The sequence below is a fragment of the Triturus cristatus genome, chromosome 1_1 (genome assembly GCF_964204655.1).
Source record: "Triturus cristatus chromosome 1_1, aTriCri1.1, whole genome shotgun sequence".
In the NCBI taxonomy this organism is placed as follows: Eukaryota; Metazoa; Chordata; class Amphibia; order Caudata; family Salamandridae; genus Triturus; species Triturus cristatus.
In genome coordinates, this window is record NC_140579.1 from 1,109,231,129 (window position 1) to 1,109,243,357 (window position 12,229).

A 12,229-nucleotide genomic window follows, 5' to 3' on the forward strand; every position below is an offset into this window, starting at 1 on the left:
CTACCCTTTTAGGGCCAGTGACCCCTCCCCAGCTGAGACATACCTCTGCCATGGGATGACTGTTCTGTTTGCCATCAATGTTAGTCACCTGGTAGGAGAAACCGGGCAAAAGCTGCTCAGAGGGAACTAGCCAATGGGCCACCATTGTGATGCTAGCCCCAGTGTCTCTGTAGGCCTCAGCTTTTGTACCATTGATGTAGGGCTCCTGTCTGTACCTACCCAAAGTGTTGGGACAGGCAGTGAAGTTGGCAAACCCCATGCCACCATCACAGACAAGAGTGGTTGCTGTAGGGGAATTGGCTAAGCCAGGGTCCCCCTGTGTTCCCCAAGTAAACCCACCCAGATTTCTGGGGGCACTCCCACCACCTGGGGGATTACTGCTGACAGTAATAGGTGGTGTGACAGGAGTAATTGGAGGAACAGTTTTGTTTTTAGCCCTTGGGCAACCGCTGTCAGTTTTCCAATGCCCAGGAGTTTTAAACTCATGGCAGTAGGGCTTTTTAGCTGTGGTAGAGGAGGGAGCTTGGGACCCACCACCCTGTGTGGAGTTTTGGGGCCCTGAGGAAGGTTTCTCTTTTTCTTTATCCCCACCCTTCTCTTGAGGCTTGGTGGTATCTTTCTTTTGGTCACCACCCTGGTTTTTAGGCCTGATCCTGGTCCTGACCCATTTATCTGCCCTCTTTCCCAATTCTTGGGGAGAGGTCAAATCTGAGTCTACCAGGTGTTGATGGAGAAGCTGGTTTTGACAATTACTTAAAATCTGCTCTCTCATCATCAAATTGTACAATCCTGTATAATCAGACACCTTACTTCCCAGCAACCAACCCTCCAAAGCCTTAGTGGCACATTCCACATATTCAGACCAGTCCTGAGTCTGTGTCTTCTGGGTGTCTCTGAACATTAACCTGTACTGTTCAGTGGTTAAGCCTAACCCATCAACTAGGACACTCTTCAGGACTCTGTAATTTCTGACATCCTCTTCTCTAACAGTGAGGAGTCTATCTCTGCCTCTCCCCTCAAAGGAGAGCCATAAGATTGCTGCCCACTGGTCTTCAGGAACCTGCTGCACTTTGCAGGCTCTCTCAAGAGCAGTCATCCATTTGTGGATGTCATCCCCACTTTTGTAGGGGGGCACAATCTTGGACAGGTTCCTATTGTCAAAGACCCTATCTTTGTCCCTAGGGACATTGCTGCCACCAGTGGGTATAGACCCACTCTCTCTATGCTGCCTAGCCTTGCTCAGTTTCTCTTCCATCAGGGCTACTTCTAGCTCCTGCTTCCTGATCCTCAGCTGGGCTTCTTGCATTCTGGCCTCATGTTCCCTCCTCTGAGGGGTGGTCAGTCTCCTTCTGGAGTGACCTTGAGAGCCTCTAGAGCCATGGGAAGCATTGGATTCACCTGAGTGATTCCTTTGCCTCCCAAGCCCTGGGTTAAGTCCACTGGGGAGATCCAATGGGGTGAACCCACTGTCAGTCCCCAATAGCCTTAGTTTAGCTGGGCCAAGTATAACACTTGGCACTGGGCTAGTTCTCCCTTCATCCCCACTCACATCTGTATCCCCATCACTTTCTTCCTCTGTGGTAGGCATCCCATCTAAGGGGTGACTATTGAAAGGGGGTACCTCTGTGGCATCTTCAGAAGGGGGGCCTCCTGTTCCTGTCCCTAAGGGGGCTAACTGGGAAGCTTTCTTGAGTTCTCTCTGATTCTCATCATTCTGTAAGAGTTCTCTGAGCTCAGCAGAGTTAGGGTTCTTGGGCTGTTTAAGGCCTCTAAGAGTTGCCAAATGCCTGAGCTCATTCTGATTAAGGGTAGCAAAGCTGGATGGTGCCCTCTGGGGGTCACTCTCAACAGAGATGGGTACAGTGGACCCCTCTGCCACGGCCATTGCTCTTAAGTGTGGGTGGATGTGTTGCAATCTACCTACACTTGGGTTTACCTACTAAACCTATCTAGTAGTTGTAGTCAGGGTGTGCTACTCCCTTTGCTCTACAACAACTAAGTTCAGTAGAACTTATGTATATCTAATCTTGTTTTATATGTACCTACAGGTACCTATGTGATCTTTCAATTGGTAACCAAGAGATTACAATGGTAAAACACAGCAAGCTCAAATCCCATCGCTGCCACCAATGTGAGAAGTTGGCCTGGTATATGATGCTCACTAGTTAAAGTGATCACCTTGTACCATGCCAAGCAACCCTTATGGTGTGGTTGTAAGTCAACCTTTTCGGACTAGCTGCCCTAGTGGTAGCGTAGGCTAAGCAGTCTTTGAGGCTAAACTCGTGAAGCGTGTTAAGCCAGCTGTTTTACCAAATGCAACCCCCTTTTATACCAATGAAAGGACACCACACAGATATATATTCAAAATATATATGTATTTATTTCTCAAAGTAACCCCTAGTCTCTTTATGAGCACAGGAGCACAAATCGTCAAACAAGATTACAGTAGAATACACAGAAGTTGCACTTTATATGGATAGGCCCTGGTGGCCACTCAAACCATATACTAAAATAGTGGTATAAGTACCACGAACAGAAAAGGGAAAAGGCCTAGGGCCTCTAGAATCGCTGGGCCTACAAGGAGCTAACGTCAGTTAGTGACCAGGAGGTCCACGGGTGGCGTGTGCAGAGCAATTAGTCACACGCGTGCTCCCATAGGTTTCAATGGGTGCGTAAAAAGTACAAAGTTACTGCAAAGAGGATCTTCCGGATGGACTAGGAACTCAAGATTTGGAACACAGGCACTAGAGATGTAATACTACACTTGGGCACAGGTGTGCCAGCTTTACCTCACCCACAGGAAGCGGGTGCATAGGCCTCGAAGTGCGTCGGGTTTCTTCTATCTGTTCCGTGGAGCCTGAAGACAAAGATGCTGCAGGCGGTCGGTCCGGGAGAGATGCAGTGGATCCAAGAGTGGATCGGAGATGTTGAAGACCTGTAAGCAGAGGGGACAGTGTTCACAGTCACTAGCCAGTGACCAGCGTGGCACCAGGTGGGTACCAGGCAATGTCGGGTGCAAACAGGAAGAAAGGGGTAGCTTGTCTCTGCAGCCACGTGGTCCCTGGAGGTCGACGACGTCCAGGAGTCGAGTCACGAGCTGTCCCACGCAGGCTCTCGCTGTCGGCGGTGTCGGCGACTTGATTGAAGCAAACAAGCCTTGGCAAAAGCAATTGTTGTAGGAAAAGGAAATAAGCTGATGGTTCTGACCAGCAAGGTCAGAAGGACTGCTCCTTTGGAGGGGAGCAAGGGCCAGTCTGGAGCAACCAGACCAGCGGTGTATTTCTTGAAGTTCGTCGCCAAGATGGCTACTAGCCAGCGGGCCAGCAACCGGTTAGGCGCGTCGAGTGGCAAAATGCAGAAGGGCCCCACGCAGATCGTGGAGATGCTGGAGGGCTCACCTTTGGTGCAGATGCTGCTCGGGTGTTGGGCTTCTCAGATCCCAAAGCACAACTTGGAGGGAGCCTCGGTTGTTGCACTTGTCAGCTTGTCGTAGTCGTTCCAAGATGGCTGGCTCCACGTGTCTCGGTGCCTCCACGGGTCTCCTCTTTTCAGGGACTGTGGATCGGGCGGTGAGAGGTCTGGAGGTCCAGGTCTTGTCAGTCTCTGGGCTCGGGCTCCGGCGGGAGGCGGCGGCAAAGCAGACGTTGATTCGCTGGATGGTGCTTGCGTTAGCAAGGTGGTCACTCCCTGACCACAGGGGAGATTGGCTTCAGTCCTCTGTGCAGCAGAGCGTCGAAGTTCCCGTCTTCTTCTTAGTTTTAAGTTGATTCCAGGATGTCTGAAGTCTTAGGACACAGCTCCTACCTTTAAGCGGATTCTAGGGGCCGGACTACCTGCTAGGTCCCTCCCTATGGGTGGGACCAGGAAGGGGGGTGGTTACACCCCCAATCCTTTGTCCAGCTCGCCCCAGGCCCGGGACTGGCGTGCCCCAGGACCGGTTTGAACTGGCATATGCACCGAGGCTCCTTGTGAGCCACAGGCATGTCTGGTTTCTTTCAAGCCCTACCTGACCAATACACAAAATCCTGTCTGGGGTGGTGCACGCACCTCCCCTGGCAGGAAACCCTTTGTCCACACCTCCCAAGCTGGAAGGACTCCCAGCAGCAGGAGGGCAGACTTGTGTCTGTGGTGGCAGCATCCATTTTGTGGAGCTGAGGCTATGTCTGATTTTACCCGGGTTTCAGGCACTGTACATGTTGTGTCCCTCTAGAAGGGTGGAATGCTAACCCCGTCGCCAGAATTGGCGAGGGGTTAGTATTCCAATTCGTATGACACCTTACTCGACATGTTTTGATAAAGCCAAACCAAAGTTAGCATTTAACCGCGAGGTTCATAATGCACTTAAGAGTATATGGTATGACGATATCTGGAAACAGTAGAAGGAAGTTGTTCTGACCACTGCAGACAGGCTCAGCTCATGCCAGAGCACCATCTCACATGGAACCAAGCACTCTGCCTTCAGGATTGTTAAGGCCTGCCATAGGAGTGACTTATAGGTTACCAGGTGTCCCATTTAAGGTTAGGTATAGGTATACTACACCTAAGTAAGAGGTGATTACACCAACTTACCCCAGCTGAGTGATCAGCCAGTTGTGTCAGATTGTTAGGCCAAGCCTGGGGTGGCATAATACATGCTTCAGCCCCTGGCAGGCCTTGGATACACCAATGCCCTGGGTACCTAGTGTACACTGGTACAGGGGCTGACAGGGTGATCCAACCAATTGGGTATGTACCTAGGGTACATGGAGTCCATTTTACAGAGAGAGCAGATAGCCTGAGAGCCTGAATGGCAGGATCTCAGGCCAACTAAGTCGAAAAACCAGCTAGACACTAGGCAAAAATTTGGGGGTAACCATAGTCAGATATCCACCTTCCTACACGCTCCCTCGGTCGGACATGCGTGGTAGGGTGTCGAGTCTGTCGGGGGCTCTGGCCGGCCCTCGGGTCTGTGTGGCTGGGGCAGCCGGAGTCGGAGATGCCGTGTCTTGGGGGTGGTTGTAGGTTGGCTGGATGATCGGGAGGGCATACGCTGTGAGGCCGGTCTCACACGCGTCCCCCCCAGCTGAAAGGCGTGGAGAACTACCCATCCTCGCCGAAGCGGAAGAACCGGGACAGGCCGTCGGCATTGGCATGATCCATCCCGGGCGATGCTCGACAGTGAAGTCCATCCCTTGGAGGGAGATTGACGATCGTAATAGCTTGGGGTTCTCTCCCCTCATCTGCATCAGCCACCGCAAGGGCCGGTGGTCCGTCTGCACTCAGAAGTGGGTTCCGAACAAGTAGGGCCGTAGTTTCTTGAGGGCCCAGACTACGGCGAAGGTCTCTCGTTCTATGGTACTCCAACGCTGTTCTCGAGGCAGCAGCCTTCGGCTGATGAAGGCTATGGGATGATCTATGCCCTTGTCGTTGAACTGCGAGAGGACGGCTCCGATGCCGTGTTCGGATGCGTCGGTCTGGACCACAAACTCTTGGGAGTAGTCGGGGGCCTTGAGTACTGGGGCGGTGCACATGGCGGTTTTCAAGGCGTCGAACGCCTGCTGGCACCACTGCACCTTCTTCGGGAGCTTTTTGGAGGTCAACTCCGTGAGAGGCCCTGCGAGGCTACCATAGTTTTTAATGAACCTCCGGTAGTATCCTGTGAGGCCCAGGAAGGCCCGGACTTCCGTCTGAGTGGTGGGGGGCTCCCAGGACTTGATGGCGTCGATCTTTGGTTGGACGGGGGGCGACCTGCCCGCTGCCCACCTGATGCCCCAGGTAGACCACGGAGCCTTGCCCGAGCTGGCATTTGCTGGCCTTCACTGTTAGGCCGGCTTGGCGCAGGGCCAGCAGTACTTGCCGGAGGTGCTGGAGATGCTCGTGCCATTGAGAGCTGAATACGGCTATGTCGTCAAGGTACGCTGCGCTGAACTCCTCGAGTCCGGCCAGGACCTTGTTTACCAACCGCTGGAAGGTGGTCGTGGCGTTTTTCATCCCGAACGGCATGACCCTGAAGCGGTAGTGTCCATCGGGTGTGGAGAAGGCGGAGCGTTCTTTTGCTCCCTCCGTGAGCGCAATCTGCCAGTAACCGCAGGTCAGGTCGAAGGTGCTGAGGAAACGAGCGGCCCCAAGGCGGTCGATGAGCTCGTCGGCGCGGGGGATAGGATGAGCGTCCGCTCGGGTGACCGCATTGAGCCCCCGGTAGTCCACACAGAATCTTAGTTCGGGGGCGACCCCAGGGGCGGCCGCTTTCGGGACCAGGACTACCGGGCTGGCCCAGGGGCTATCGGAGGGTTCGATCACTCCAAGGGTTAACATCTTCTGTACTTCGGTCTTGATGGAGGTGCGGACCCGGTCAGGCACCCGGTAGGCTCGGTGTCTCACAGGTGGGCTGTCGCCGGTGTCCACATCGTGGACACACCAGTCGGTGACTCTTGGGATGAGGGAGAAGAGGTCTGCGAATTGTCTGAGCAGCTGGTGACAGTCGTCGGACTGTTGGGGAGTGAGGGTGGTCGACAGTTTCACTCCCTCCACGGAACCATCCAGTTCTTTAGCGCACAGGGGGACGGGCAGGGGTTCAGTGTCTTCTTCCGCCCCATCATCGGTGGCCAGTAGCAAACTCAACTCCGTTCTCACAAAGTGGGGCTTGAGACGGTTCACGTGGAGAACCCGGAGGGGGTTCCGTGGGGACTGTACATCGATCAGGTACGTGACCTGACTCTTCCGCTCGATCACCTTGAAGGGGCCAGTCCATTTGTCCTGTAGGGCGCAGGGTTTCACCGGGGCCATGACCCAAACCTGCTGGCCCGGCTGGAACTCGACCAGAGTTGCGTTCTGGTCATACCAGCGCTTCATTTCTTCTTGGCTGGCCTCGAGGTTAGCCTCTGCGAGTTCTCTGAACTTCCGGGTCTGGTTGCGGAGCGCCAGGATGTAGCGGAACACATCAGGGGGGGTCCCCCGGGGGCTTGTCTCCCAGCCCTCTTTGACCAGGCTCAGGGGCCCCCGGACGGGGTGTCCGTATAGTAGTTCGAATGGGCTGAACCCCAGGGACTTTTGGGGAACTTCCCGGTACTCGAACAGGAGGCAAGGGAGGAGGACGTCCCATCTTCGGCGCAGGGGCTCCTCGAGGCCCAGGATCATCCCCTTCAGGGTTCGGTTGAAGCGTTCCACCAGGCCGTTGCCCTGGGGGTGGTAGGGGGTCGTGAACTTATATGTTACTCCGCACTGCTGCCACAGGGACTTCATGTAGCGGGATATGAAGTTCGTGCCGCAATCACTCACAACCTCGCGAGGGAATCCGACACGGGAGAAGATCCCCATGAGAGCCCGGCCCACCACGGGAGCCGTCACGGTGCGGAGGGGAATGGCCTCGGGGTAGCGGGTGGCATGGTCCAACAGGACGAGGATGAATCTGTGGCCCTGGGCGGTCTTCGGATCCAAGGGTCCCACGATGTCGATGCCGACCCGCTCAAACGGGGTACTCACAACGGGAAAGGGTTGTAATGGAGCCTTGCGCTTTCCGCCACTTTTCCCACTGCCCTGGCACATGAGGCAGGATTTACAGTGGACTTCCAAATTTGCTCGCATCTTGGGCCAATAGAAGTGGGTAACTAATCGCTGATATGTTTTGTCTTGGCCTAAGTGTCCTGTCAAGGGTACATCGTGGGCCAGGCCCAGGAGGAGGCTTCGGAAGCGCAGGGGTACTACCAGTACTCGGGCTGCACCTAGCTCGGCTGACTCTTGTTCGCTGTATAGGAGGCCATTGTCCCAATAGACCCAGTGGGTTCCGGTCCGGTCACCGGCGGTCTGTGCTTCGGCTTGTTGTCGGAGTCCCGCGAGGGAAGGGCAGGTGGCCTGTTCCTGGCAGAACTCTTCACGGGAGGGACCTCCCTCACGGCGCCACTGGGCCATCTCAGGCAGTTCTCCGAGCTCAGTCAGTGCCTCAGGGGCGGAAGGTTCCGGCCCTTCTCCCAGGTTAATGTCTTCTTCTCCTTCCGAAGGAGGGTTGTCCATTTCTGGTAGGGTGTCCCGGTTCTCGGGGACAGTGTTCGGTGGGAGGGCCTCCCCGCCCTCGGAGAGGGGCAATCGCGTGGTCATGGAGCGCGTGGTGGCGCAGACCCATTCGGGTAGGCCCATCATCTCGAGATGGGCTCTTCGTTCCACTTGCCCCCACGGGGAACTCTCAAGGTCGTTGCCCAGGAGGCAGTCTACGGGCTGTGATGTTCAGATGGCTACCTTCAATTCTCCGGAGACTCCTCCCCACTCGAAAGGCACCAGAGCCATCTGGCAGAGGCTCTCGGAATTGTCGGAGGATATGACCGGACAGAGGGCACCGGGTAGGATCCGGTCTTCAGAGATTAGGTTGCGGTGGACCGCGGTGACACTTGCCCCGGTATCGCGGAGGCCCTCGACTCGGTGGCCGTTGATGGTCACCTGCTGTCAGTACTTCTTCGTGTTGGCGGGCAAGGGTGTCCCGGGGACCATTTCTCGATCACCAAGGGAGACCAGGGCCATGGCAGCTGGTTCCCACTCTTCGGAGTCCTCTATCTCTTCCCCTAGGGCCACGGAGGCCATCTGCTGGGCCGGGGGGTTGGTCGTTGCGGTTCGTTGATACTGGGGACACTGGGGGTCATTGGCGTAGTGTCCGGACTGTTGGCAGCGGAGGCAGGTGATCCTGGTTCGTGGCCCTAGCCGCCCCGGGGCTCCGGTGCTGGCTGGGGACGGGGCTGGACCTGCCGCTGGTGGGCTGCTGGGAGGGCTGTGCGGGGGCCCCCCTGGGAAGTCTCTCGGTCGGCCGTGGTTTCCTCCACCCCTCTGGCGGGGGGGTCCTTGACTGTGGCGACCGTAGTCTCCCACGGGGCCTTGGGTGCCCGGGTGTTCACCCAACGGTCAGCCTCGGCGGCCAGCTTTCGAGGGTCGGTGAGTTTACTGTCCAGGAGATGCTGGCGCAGTTCTACAAAGCAATTGGCCGCTAAATGTTCCCAGGCAATCAGATCAAACAGCTCTTCGAAGGTGGAGACCTTGCTGCCCTTGATCCACCCGTCCAAGGCCCGGCTGTAAAAGTTCACGTATTCTACCCATGTGGTGCCCGGTATCTTTTTGCAATCTCGGAACCGTTGCCGGTACATCTCGGGGGTGAGTCCGTACCGGCCCACGAGGGCTTCTTTCATGTGGCTGTAGGAGTTCATGACCGTGGAGGGCAGATCCAGCAGGGTATCTCTTCCTTCGCTTAAGAACCGGCCCCATAGCCCAGCCCCCCAATCCTTCTGTGGGACTCGGTGAGAGGTTATGGCAACTTCGTAGGCCTTAAACCACTGCTGGATATCGTCATTTTTGTAATACTCCTTTACCACATCCTTGGGGATGTGGACCTTGGCCTCCCCGGAGGGAGCGGATGGTAGATTCCCGGAAGGTCGTGACTCTTCGCTTTTAGCCCTCAACTCGATCTCTTTCAGGCTGCGTTCATGTTGCAGCTGGAGTTTCTTTTCGTCGTGCTCTCTTTGGCGTCTCTTTTCCTCGAGTTCCCCTTGTAGCCGTAACTGCTCGACGGCTAACTTTTTCTCGGCCAGTTTTATTTCTCCCTCGATTTTCAGCTTGGCCAGTTCAAGTTCGTGGTTGCGGCCTCTCTCTCGGTCTGCTAGTTCCTCGGGGGACAGGTTCCCCTCTGGCCCGCTGTTTCTCACCGGGATGCTTTGTGGTTCATGGGCGGAGTCTCCTTCCGTTTGGGTCGGGGGCGCCCCCGTCTCGACCCAGGTCTTCAATACTTTCTGGAAGTCTTCCTTTGTGCTTAATCCGGTGGTAGCGATTCCAAGGTCTTTGCAAAATTGTTTTAATTCTCTATGCGTATAATAGTCCAATTGATCCTCTCGGAACGTCGAGCTCATTTCGGTACCTGCGGCACCCAGGGAGGTTTCTCCTTCCATCTCTGTTTGGTAGTGCGTCAGTCGTTCACTGCACGCTCTCTTTCGGTGTCGGCTCGGATCCCGTCGTCTGCCACCAAATGTTGGAAAGGAGTTCGCCGGAGGGGGGTTTGACACACGTCTCGCCCACTCCTTTGACCCACCTCTCCCAAGTAGGCCGAACCAGGCGTGTACACCCTGAGCTTACACTACGAACAGAGTGACACCACACGTATTTTTTGTAGGACGATAGGTTCTTTTATCGAAGGTTTCAAGGGATCTTTATGATCCTAGGTGTAAGTAGTACATCAGCGGCACAAGAGACTACAAATCGGTGGTAGGGGAATGGGGGTAGCGGGACAGTCTTTGAAGGTATTGTCTCTGCAAAGTACCCTGCGGATAGCTCACAATCCTCGAGCCGGAGGGTGTTGTTTCTCTGGGCGATCTCTTGCCAATTCGTCCTCGAGGGGAGAGCCGCGAGTCACTCAGCAGGCACAGGTAGTCGGAGTTCGGGAGCCGCGACCTCGTCAGCAGGGCTCAGATGGTTCAATGGCTGGGGGCCGCGAGTCACTCAGCAGGCCCAGGTGGTTCGGAGGTCGGGCCGCGAGTCACTCAGCAGGCCCAGGTGGTTCGGAGTTCGGGAGCCGCGATCTCGTCAGCAGAGCTCAGATGGTTCAATGGCTGGGGGCCGCGAGTCACTCAGCAGGCCCAGGTGGTTCGGTGTTCGGGAACCGCGACAGCGTCAGCAGGCTTCGATGGTTCCAGGTCTTCTCTGCCATTCGTTCCTCCGGCACCCCTTATTATACTCCCCCTGCCCTTTGAAGTCCGGAGTCCTCGCAGAGAGGGGCCTTGGGTGACTGAGGGGGTTCGGCGGGATTTCCTGCCGCTCGTTTCTTTGGTCTTTTCAGGTGGGTCTGGGAGGGACCCCAGACGCTCGTCAGGCGAGGCGCCTGCTCCCCAGGGGCCTGGTGGCCGATCGAGTCCTCCCGGGGGAAGGCGACCCGAGGTGTGACTGGGCTGGCGCCTCTTGGTCTGGCTCTGGGGTTCCCGCTCCCGCGGTCGGACATGCGTGGTAGGGTGTCGAGTCTGTCGGGGGCTCTGGCCAGCCCTCGGGTCTGTGTGGCTGGGGCGGCCGGAGTCGGAGATGCCGTGTCTTGGGGGTGGTTGTAGGTTGGCTGGATGATCGGGAGGGCATACGCCGTGAGGCCGGTCATACAGTGTATGTGTGTGGTTGTGTGGTTGTGTGTATGTGGTTGTGGCTGTGTGTGTGTGTGTGGTTGTGTGTGTGGTTGTGTGTGGTTGTGTGTGTGGTTGTGTGTGTGTGGTTGTGTGTGTGGTTGTGTGTATGCTGTTGTGTGTGGTTGTGTGTGTGTGTGGTTGTGTGTATGGTTGTGGTTGTTTGTGTGGTTGTGTGGTTGTGTTTGGTTGTATGTGTGGTTGTGTGTGTTTGTGGTTGTGTGTGTGGTTGTGTGTGTGTAGTTGTGTGTGTGGTTGTGTGTTGTGTGTGTGGTTGTGTGTGTGGTTATGGTTGTGTGTGTGTTGTGTGTGGGTGTGGTTGTGTGTGTGTGGTTGTGGGTGTTGTTGTGTGTGGTTGTGGTTATGTGTGTGTGGTTGTGGCTGTGTGTATGGTTGTGTGTGTGGTTGTATGTATAGTTGTGTGTGTGGTTCTGGTTGTGTGTGGTTGTGGTTGTGTGGTTATGTGAGTGGTTGTGTGTTTGCCATTGTGTGTGGATGTATGTATGTATGTGTGGTTGTGTGTATGGTTGTGGTTGTGTTTGTGGTTGTGTATGCGGTTGTGTGTGGTTGTTTGTGTGGTTGTGTGTGGTTGTGGTTGTGTGTGTGGTTGTGGGTGTGGTTATGGGTATGGTTGTGTGTGTGTTTGTGTGTGTGCTTGTGTGTGTGCTTGTGTGTGGTTGTGGTTGTGTGTGGTTGTGTGTGGTTGTGTGTGTGGTTGTGTGTGGTTGTGTGTATGTGGTTGTGGGTGTGGTTGTGTGGTAGTGTGTGGTTGTGTGTGTGTGTGGTTATGTGGGTGTGGTTGTGTGTGGTTGTGTATGTGGTTGTATGTGTGGTTGTTTTGTGTGTGTTTTTATGTGTGGTTGTGTGTGGTTATATGTGTGGTTGTATGTGTGGTTGTGTGTGGTTGTGTGTGTGGTTGTGGTTGTGTGTGGTTGTGGTTGTGTGTGTGGTTGTGTGTGTGGTTGTGTGTGTATGGTTGTGTGTGTGTGTGTGTGTGGTTGTGGTTGTGTGTGTGTGTGGTTGTGTGTGGTTGTGTGTGTGGTTGTGTATGTGGTTGTGTGTGTGGTTGTGTGTGCATGGTTGTGTGTGTGTGGTTGTGTGTGTGGTTGTGTGTGTGG